The sequence below is a fragment of the Pinus tabuliformis genome, chromosome 1_2, assembly GCF_031772625.1.
Source record: "Pinus tabuliformis cultivar Carrire ecotype Pingquan chromosome 1_2, CPIR1, whole genome shotgun sequence".
NCBI lineage: Eukaryota > Viridiplantae > Streptophyta > Pinopsida > Pinales > Pinaceae > Pinus > Pinus tabuliformis.
The window spans coordinates 885,335,585-885,346,043 of NC_142298.1; positions in this window are offsets into that span (position 1 = coordinate 885,335,585).

The following is a 10,459-nucleotide window of genomic DNA, read 5'->3' on the forward strand; positions in this document are numbered from 1 at the left end:
GGGTGGGAAGTGGTTTTGGGCACACCGCCTAAGCACCTGGGTGGTTTTGGAGGGAGGGGCTCCGCCACACCCGAGAGCTTGACACGTGGCGGGAGTATGACGAAAAACTGCTGAACTCCCGGACGCTAAACTTCGGGTGTATTGGTATGTGAAAAGGCCCACCCACCGTAGATCTGGGGCGGGCCAGATCTAACGCCTGGCGGGGAGAACAAGGAAACAGAGGGTTAGGGCGGGGACCCGCCCACTATTTTTTTTAATTATTGATGCGGCGGGGGGGGGTTATAACTTTAATAAAGAGGGTTTTTAGGTTTATATGCACGCGGGGGGTTAATTTAATGTTTTAATAAAGCTTTAAACATTAAATCCTTGGAGGTAATGATTGCGAGGAGAGTGGATTTGAAGGTTTTGATGAACGAGAAATCAAATAAAGGTTATTAACCAAACCAGATGTTGGGTTAATTCCTAGGTTAGGAGACAGAAAGGCTAATAGGAGCCCCAAATGGACTGCTATTCCCCGGACCAAACATATGGCTATAATGCCTGGGGAGGGCTATTTAATATTTTTTGGGGATTTTTATATAGTCTTTAATAGTGAATGGGGATGGGGGAGTAATTAGGGAGCTACATAATAAAATTAGGAGTTAATGTGAATTTATGAAATGAAAAAATGAAGGGGACAATGATGATAAATCTGTGAACTGATGATAGACATAGAGAGTGTGTAAAAGATGAAAACATGACTTTTACACAAGAAATGTGGCTTATTTTCATTTAAGAAAGCCAACACTTACCTTAATGCTTGTCAGAGATGAAATGGAATTAGGACTTGTTGGGTAGATCCCAAGGCCCTTTGGGGAAATGTTAGTAAGAGGATTTATAGGGGGAATGAAGGGAAGTTAGACATGCTTCCAGACTTCTGCCATTAAAATAATGCTTTGCTACCACCACCACTAATAAGATGAGTTTTCTTTGTCAAACCAAAACTGAAGATGATCTTTTCTGCAACCCTAGGCTACCTACCCAGCCTACTCACCTAACATTTTTTCTTCTTTTGATTTGGGTGCACTTAGACTTGCAGACCCAGCTTTACAATTTTTTCTTTTGAATGATTTCCTATCTAAATCTACACTTATTTCTGCCAGGGCCCAGATTAAGTAGTTGGGTCTCTTTGACTCTCTACCTATCTACAGATCTGCCAAGATTAAACTGTTTGGACAGATATCATTCTCTATATTCTAAACAGGAAATTGAAACCTAGGGAGACCAAGATTAAACTTTTTGGACCTCCCTCAAATGAAAACTCTTCAAAACTGGAACAACTCATCAAAATTGGATTACAACAGTGCCTTTGAACTAGCACACATCATGGCTTTTTGTGGAAATATGGAACACTGCAGCCTGCAAAGTATGACATATTTGGCATGTAAAAATGCCAATCATGAAAAATGAAACCCTGTTGCTATAGGAGGCTAACAGTGGCTCCACTTGGGGATGGCTTTTCCTTGTGAGAAGTCAAGAACAACAGGTCAGACTGCCTTAGTGTTCAACTGCTTCTATAAAAAAATCTTTCCTTTGCTGGGTACTTTATTTATACACATGAAAGTACATTTGATGAGCTTAGGGCCTTCACTTCGTGCATCAACTGCATCAGACTGCCATACAAACAGAAAACTGAAATCCTACCTACCTACCCTAATTAGCACCTGTTTGCTGGTTAGGTAAAATGAAATAACCACTACAACCACTCAAGCATTTGTAAAAAAAAACACACTGTTTGACTGATAGTTGGTGAAATCAGAAACATTGTCTGGTGATGTGCTCTCATAATCAAAATTGTGACATATGAAGGTATTTGCTAAATGTCCGGGTCTTCATAGAGAAAATATGTTGTAGCTTTTGAGTTGAAAAGATTCTCCATGTAATCAGCTATAGGATCTATAAAAACATTATGTGGGAGAGTTTCTTCTGGGCTTGCTTTGTCTGATGGAACAACTGCATCCTTAGTAACAACCTCTGCAGCCAATATTTCATTCTTTCTCATGAAAGTATGATCATCCTCAATCTGCATGTCAGAGGGTAGTACAATTTCCTTATGACTAGGAGAAGGAAGATTTTGGAAGAACTCTTTAGGATTAGGAAAATCATATGACCGAATTTGAGAATGCAAAAATTCAATCTCATTCTCATGTTCTTCAACAACTAGGTCCAGGAAAGATATTCTGATTTGAGGCTGCTTTATTGTCTTGACTTTTAACAGCACAGATCTAACAAAATTTTCTTCAAGCTCATATTCTGATAACAATTTCTTGAATTGATTTACAGCTTGTTCAACCTCATCTCCCTCACACCCGGTCATCCTATCTGACTATTAATACTGCGAAATGGGATTACTTGGCTGTAAAACTGCTCAAAACTTTGAAAGTTTTTCCTTTGAGGTTCGCTCCTCCAGTGGAGTCTTGATTGTGAAGATGATGTGGAGTCGCCAGGTGGATGATCAACTTTGGAGTGCCTGATCTCTGTCCACCATCAAAGATCAGAACTAGATTTGTAAAAAATGGTTATGAAGGTCTGGTTCTTCCCAGTGGAGCTTTCCAACTTTCTTTGTGAAATTAACTGAGGATGTTCCCAAGTGGAGTCGCCAATAATGTTATCACTCAGGTTGTTCCCTTTGACTCCTAAGGGAATACGGCCGAGGTAACCACTAACCAATCTTTGGATTACAGGTTCTAGCCCACCTGCAATCAGAGAGGGCTCTCTCTTTCTGATTTTGCTTTGTTTTGGGATCTTTAGGCTAGCTATGATGCACTAAATTTTGTTTAAAGTTTGGTTGAATGATTTTCTTCTGAAGAGCTACACTGTAATTACAGACTTTGAATACAAGAAGCTGATGAAGTTCCTGAAATTCTACGTTGTTTGATGTGTTACGATGAGATTGTTTGCTACTCTAGGATTCCTGCGTTATTTCGTGATACAATAAGTTTTCTAAACCGTATCTTTACATTTTCTTCGCTTACAAACCCGCATATGTTGTATGTTTAATGGTCTTAGCATCAGAGAAAAGGAATAGTTCAGGATTTGTTTATTAAACACCCTAAGCTCAATCTTTGTGGTTAATTGTGTTTTCTTCAGACTTAGTTATAAATGTGAAATTCTTAATTTCTCACATTTACATTGAATCTTTCATAGTAAATACTATTCAGGAATTCTGAGTTGCTCCTGAGCAATATTTCATTTCCCCACCACACCAGCATAGTGAAAGAACCTTAATTGCCTCTCACTGACTGACTGTAATCCATATTTCTCAAATTTGAAGGTTGTTTCATGAATGCCCATCTGGCTCTGCAGTATCATCATTCTCACCAAGCACCTCAAGCAACACATCATCATCGACTCCAATGCCCAATGGACTAAAACCCTCTGAACATTGCATTGCAGCTGTTAGAAGATATCATTCAACCAAACTTTAAACAAAATTCAGTGCATCATAGCTAGCCTAAAACTCCCAAAACAAAGCTAAATCAGAAAGAGAGAGCCCTCTCTGATTGCAGGTGGGCTAGAACCTGTAATCCAAAGATTGGTTAGTGGTTACCTCGGCCGTATTCCCTTAGGAGTCAAAGGGAACAACCTGAGTGATAACATGATCAAACCCAAAGGCTATAAGTACCTTCCTGATATAGGTCCAATTCAGCTTATCGTAAGCTTTGGCTAGGTCCAATTGCATAATCATGCCCGCTTTCCTATTGCTTACCAAAGAGTGAACCACCTCATGCACTTGAATGATGTTATTGAGAATTTTTCTGCCCTCCACATACCCAGATTGCTCCACAAAAACTAGAGTGGGAAGAAGAGGTTTGAGCCTATTGGCCACTACCTTGGATATTATTTTGTACACCACATTTCACAGAGTTATGGGTCTATATTTGTCTAAGGTCAGTGCATTATCCTGTTTGGGGATCAAGGATATGAAGGAAGTATTGAGCACTTTCAAAATGGTCCTATTCATTCCGGAATCCTCCACCACCTTTAAAATGTCTTATTTAACAATATTCCAGCAAGTTTTAAAGAAATCCACATTGAAACCATTAGGGCCTAGTGCTTTACCATTCTGCATTTTTTTGATGACTTCACCAACCTCCTCTTCAGTCATTGGCCTATTAAGATTGATATTATCCTGTCTTGTAACAATGCTAGGTATATGCCTTGTTAAGTCCTTGATGAAGTGATCTTTTTCTGAGATTGTTTCCTTTGCTATGTCTCGAAATTTCTGAACTAGCACCGTTTCTATATCTGCATGGGTATTAAGAATATGACCTTCATCATTCTTGAGCGAAGAGATCCTATTATGAGATCTATTTGCCAAGGTGTATCTATGGAAAAATTTAGTATTGCACTCCCCTTCTTTGAGCCATTGAACTCTAGATTTTTGTCTCTAATAAATTTACTCTTGTTTACATAGATTCTCCCAGTCTATTTGATGTTTGGTGACTTGATCATTTTTGACCTTATCAAAACCATCCATGATAAGGTCTTGATTCAGTTCCTGCATTTTGTCTTCAACAACTTTTTTCACTTCAAAAATGTTGCCAAATTCATTTTTGTTCCAGTCTTTAAGCCTGAACTTGATGTGCTTTAGTCTTTTGTGTAGTAGAAACATACTTGTACCCTACAGCTGCAGATCCTCTGTCCACCATTTTGCAATATTACTGTTGAAATCTGGGTGTGTGAGCCAAATGTTCTCAAATCTGAAAGGTTTGTTCTTGGGGGTACCGATGCCCTGCATCTCTAGTTGTACCAGCCAATGGTCTGAGCCTCCAAAGGGGAGAATTCTCGCTATTATGTCCTTATCGTTGAGCATAAAGTCCTCTAAGATTATGAATCTATATAACTTTGAGGCCACTTGAGACTCTCCTCCTCTTTTATTGTTCCAAGTAAACAAGCCATTACTCATGTTAGTGTCAACTAGATTCATATTATCTATAAAAGTTTAAAATGTTATAGAGTCTTTGCTTAAGGTTTTGGTTCCCCCTTTTTTCTCTGAAAGTGATTTGATCATGTCGAAGTTTCCTCCCATGATCCATGGTACTCCTACGTATCTATCTCTCAAATCCTCAAGAGAACCTAGAAACCTAAGTTCATCATCTATTCTTTGAGGGCCATAAACATTTGTGACCAAATAAGTATCCATATCTCCCACAGGCTGGATAACCACTTATAAATAATTCCTAGATTCCTCAGCATATATTATTCCAATCTTTTTGGGGTTCTAAAGAGTGAGTATAACCCCTGCTGTATTATCTACATTAACTTTTAAAAATTCCTACCTGTTGAGCCAGCTGCTGTGAACTTCTCTGATTCTTTGAATGGAACATTTAGTTTCTTGGATAAAGATCATATCTGATGCTTCTTGTTTCATTTTGTGACTAAGTATTCTTTGTTTTCTCTTACTCCCTAGACCTCTTATATTCTAAGATGTAAACTTCATTATTACAGATTTGTAAAGGAGTAGCATATTAGGTCTTTCATCTTACCTGAATATATCATTAGCTTTCCACATTCCATCAATAACTCATTCTGCTTTTTTCTGCCTCTTTTATTCCCTGGGTTTTTAGGAGCTAATCTTGGTGATGTTTTCATAGGTTTCACTCCTTCGTTGCCCTACCTTTCTTTGTTTTTATGACTCTCTGGCCCTTTGCCTGGGTTTTCCGTAGGAACAGTTGCTGTACTCTGTTGAACTCTTCTTGTGGTAATGAGTCTACCCCTCGCATGGTACCTTGTTTCAAGAACCCTTACAAATCCAGGTGTTCTCTATCCAGAATCTCCTGTAGTTCATGATCCTCTGTTTCCATCTCACTCTGGATCATTTCTTGGTCCATCTGTAGTTCACCATCACTCAACATAGTTTCTTTCTGTTTGGTAATATCCTATGTTTGTTCACTATTTACCTCTTTCTCTTTCTCCCCAGGGCTACCTTCCATGACTTGATCTTCTTTTGTTATCTCCTCCTCTTCTTCAAGTACATGGAACTTATTCTGGCTGACCTGTTGCCCTTCTGTTTGATGTTGTTTTGTTCCCCTTTTGCCCCCTTTTCCTCTATATCCCACTTTGTGGAAGCCTTCATTATCTTTCATTGTAGTAGCTTTATTCTTATTCTCAATTTTACTGAGAGGACAGTCTCTAAAAAGATGTCCATGTTCATGGCACTTGCGGCATCTGAAAGGTATATGCTCATAATCTACTGTTTGCACCCATTCTTCATCAAAGACTTCCAAGATGACCTCATCCGGTAGAGCTCCAGAGAGATCCATCTCCACACATATTCTTGCAAAGGAAGTGTATTTACCCCTTCTGGTGGCCTTAGAAGCTTTGACAAAATGCCCTAGTTTATTTCTGATGGCAAATAATGATTCCATTTCCCAGTAATTAAGAGGTAGGGAATAAAGTCTTACCCAGACTGGGATGAAGGTGAAAGTCTCTCATTTCAGGACAAAATTCCTCATCCATGGCCTCATGTAGAGGCCTGCTGCTACATAGAAGTAGGGCCCTCCTTCAAACACTCTGTCTTTGTCCTCAATATTTGTAAAGACCACAGTAAAGAAACCCTTTGACCCCAGATGTAGGTCTATGCTTCCTTTTGGTTTCCAATGGTATTTGATCCATGTTTGCAGAGCCTTTTTAGTGGGCCATAATCCCATGAATTTGCAAATGATAGCATAGGTCCGCATGTGATCCCTGTGCGCCTGCAGAGCAGGATCATTTAAAACTACTTTGGGAGTGACGTCAGCCTTAGGTTTACATGGCCCCTTATGTGCCTTGTTTTCTGCTCCCTGTTTTTTGTCTTCTTCCTCATTTTCTTTGGTTCTGTTGTCCTTCCTTGATTTGGTAAAATCTTGTTCCTCTTCCATGCTTCTTTTTGCTTCCTCTGAAGGACCTCTGATGGATTCTAATGGTTTCTTGCCCCGGCTGGCCATGACCTGCCTGTAGGAGGGAGAAGAGCTCCCCCCTTTGCGCCCCTCCATGGGGAACCGCCCCTGCAACAATGTGAAACCCTAGCTCTGCGCCTCGTTCTCCAGGTCCAATTTCCTCAAGCTCCCACAGAGGCAACCCTCCAACAAAAATAAACTATTTTTTCTTCTAACTCTTTATCCGCGTTTGCATCTTCATTTTCATCTAGGTTTTCATCGAATTTACATCTATTTTTTCATCCCCTTTTGTATCCAATTTTGCATCAGTATTTGTGTTAGGTTTTGTGTCTGATATTGCATCTACTTTTGCATCTTTGTTTGCTTATTTTTTTCATCTATCATTACATCCACTTTTACATCCACTTTTATTATTCCACAATTTGCACCATGTTTTGAACTTATTGTTGTACCCAAATTTGCTTTCAATTTTGCATGCATGTTCCCATCCTCTTTTGCATCCAATATTTGAATCAAATATTGAATCTCGTTCTGCATCCACTTTTATGTCGAGATTATGCATTGGGTTTTGCATCTCATTTTCTATCTGACTTTTGGATCTACTTCCACCACATCCATTTTTTGAATCCAATTTTGTTTCACCTATTTCACCCATGTTTGTGTCCACTTTTACATCCTTTTTGTATCTTGTTTCGCATCCAAGTTTACATTTTTTTGTGTGTCTATTGTTACATCCACTTTTGCATCCACTTTTGTGTCCAGGTTTGCATCAAATATTGTGTATGCTTTTACATCCCTAGTTACATGCACTATTATGTTAGGTTCATCTCATTTTGTATCTACTTTTGCATCCATTTTTGTGTCAACCATTGCACCCATGTTTTTTTCCACGGTTACATCCCTTTTTGCATCTTATTTTGCATGAATTTTTTCCTCCTTTTTACATCCAAGTTTGTGTCCTTTTTTGCATCGGTTGGTGCATCTACATTTTTATCATGCTAATTTGTTCCAATTTTTATTTCTATTATTGTACCCATGTTTGCTTCCACTTTTGCATCCTCATTTGTATCTTATTTTGCACCTAACTTTGCATTGACTATTGCATCTACTTTTGCATCCACATTTGCATTAGGTTTTGCATCTACTTTTGCATCCACATTTGCATTAGGTTTTGTGTCTTGTTTTACATCTACTTATGTTGCATCCACTTTTCATCCATTTTTGATTTTATCCTTGCCCACATTATTGTGTTTTCTTTTGTATCTGTTTTCCAATACTCATCATATTCTCTACATTGATGATATCTCTTATGACATTGACAATTATGAACAATTCATGATATTGTCAATAATCATGATGATGTCTCAGATAATGAAGATGATGTTGATGACAGTGATTATGATGATAATGAAACTGGTGATAAAGATGATGGTGGTGATAATGACAATGATGATGACAGTGATTATGATGATGATGATGCTAATTCCATTGGACAATCTTCCTGAATTTTAAATATTTTCATTGTCATAATCATAATCATTATCATCGATAGAATGCATCAACTTCTTATGATAATAGTAATACTGTCTAATATGAAAGGGAAAAGATGAAATGGATTCCTTTTAAGCTTATCATTATATATTTCCACTAATTATGGTGGAGATGGCTCGATTAGAGCTAGTGGAGGTTGGGTGGATGGTTGTAGATGTAGAAATTTTCAAGAATATGGTTCATCCTTATTTTTCAAAAGTATCTTTATGGGTGGATAAGCCTAACTAGAAGAATTGGAAACAATAATTCCATGCATTAAATCAGTAAGACCATCCATTAAAACATTTCTATCTTTTTTGTTTCCTTTTGGCTTAGTCACTCTTGATTGTGGGTCACCTAAGAGGGAATCTACTTCAACAACTATAATAGGAGGAAAATAAATTCTTAGGTGATTTTAATTTTGACAGTTTATAATTCCAACACCTTATTGATAACATACTAATAGGTTAATTTATTACAAGTACAATCAACTTGCAAATATTCTCTTGTACCTTTTACCAAGATTTTCCTAAGTTCATTTCGAGAGAACTTGGTCTCACATCTAGCTAAGGAAAATTAGAATTTGTAGATGAAATAGATCAAGGCTTCCCACTTTCCATGCTTTAATTGTATAAGGCTAACCATTTCAGATACAATGAATTTTTTAAGAGCAAAAGTTCCCATAAAATTATCAGATATTTTTATCAAAAGTCTTTATCGAGTAGTTGGGAATGTTTTCAAACCATTCAAACAGTAACCTAGTAAGAGTTTGTGGAAAGAATTTGGCCATAAATTATAGCCATGTCCTCAATTATTTGTGAATTATGATGAACTTGGACAAGTGTGCTAAAGAGAGATAAGATCAATGTGCTAGAGAGGTCCAAGCATAAGTGGGTTACACAAGACATGCAGAGAGTTGTGTGCCCTATTGTAGTGACTAAAATCACCCTCCAAAAGTTTTCCTATGATTTGATTTTCGATCCTTCCTTCCTATCCACAAAAGCTTCGCTTACAATGATTCAAGTGTTCGTGATTTGACTGAGACTTATATTTCTCATTTGTGTTTGTGTTTTCTTGTTTACACAATTACCTAATGTTTCTAACTCACAATATAACCTCTTGACTTAGTCACACAATAGTTCTAGGCTTGCCTCTAGAAACTATATAATACTTGAGGGAAATAAACCTTGAAGATTTGAATTGCACAGTTCATACTAGCAGTCAACCCTGAGCTTAAAGACTGTACAGTAAGCAAAGGAAGTTGAGCACTGAGCCAAGAAATTGTGCTATCCCTCATTGAGCTCAGAAATTGCATAGTACACTGAGCAAGAAAGTTTCCCAGTTCCATAGAATTACACAATATTTCTCGACAAAATGAATTGCAAGCTTCCCCGGAAAATCAAAAAGGAAAAAACTTTTAAAAAATATCCCTAAAGAATAGGGATTCATTATTAGTATCCTTAAGGAAGCACACTTGGTATTTTTAGAAACATCCGTGAGGTGATGCTTTTTCCTCGATTTTAAGCATGTGCATCACAAACCCTAATTTGCTCAGATTTATAAATCAATGCTTATTGATCTCATTTACACATTTGGTCTTGGAGCTCTAGCATTCCTGAGGATATCAAGGAACCTTCGGTACGGTCAACGTCGTTTTTCTTGGTGAGTTTCGCTTTTGTCACATTTTACCATTTTTTTTGTCGCTTTTTATTTTTTCGCTTCTATGAGTGTTGTTTTACTTATTTCTCTTCATAGTTATTGGTGTTTCAACTTATTTTAGCTTGTATAAGTGTTGTTCTAAGTTTTCATTTTCCTTTCAGAAGTGTCACATTAGTTCTCTTGTTTTTGCACTAATGGTCGTCGTTGCCACAAGCCTCCTCACATACTTGATTTTCCTTCTGTTTATTAAATTTCTACACTTGATCTACATTGATTTACTCATACTTAGTCATATTGGCACCCAAGATCATATTTACTCACTTATGCTCATTTTTCATACTTCCACTAGG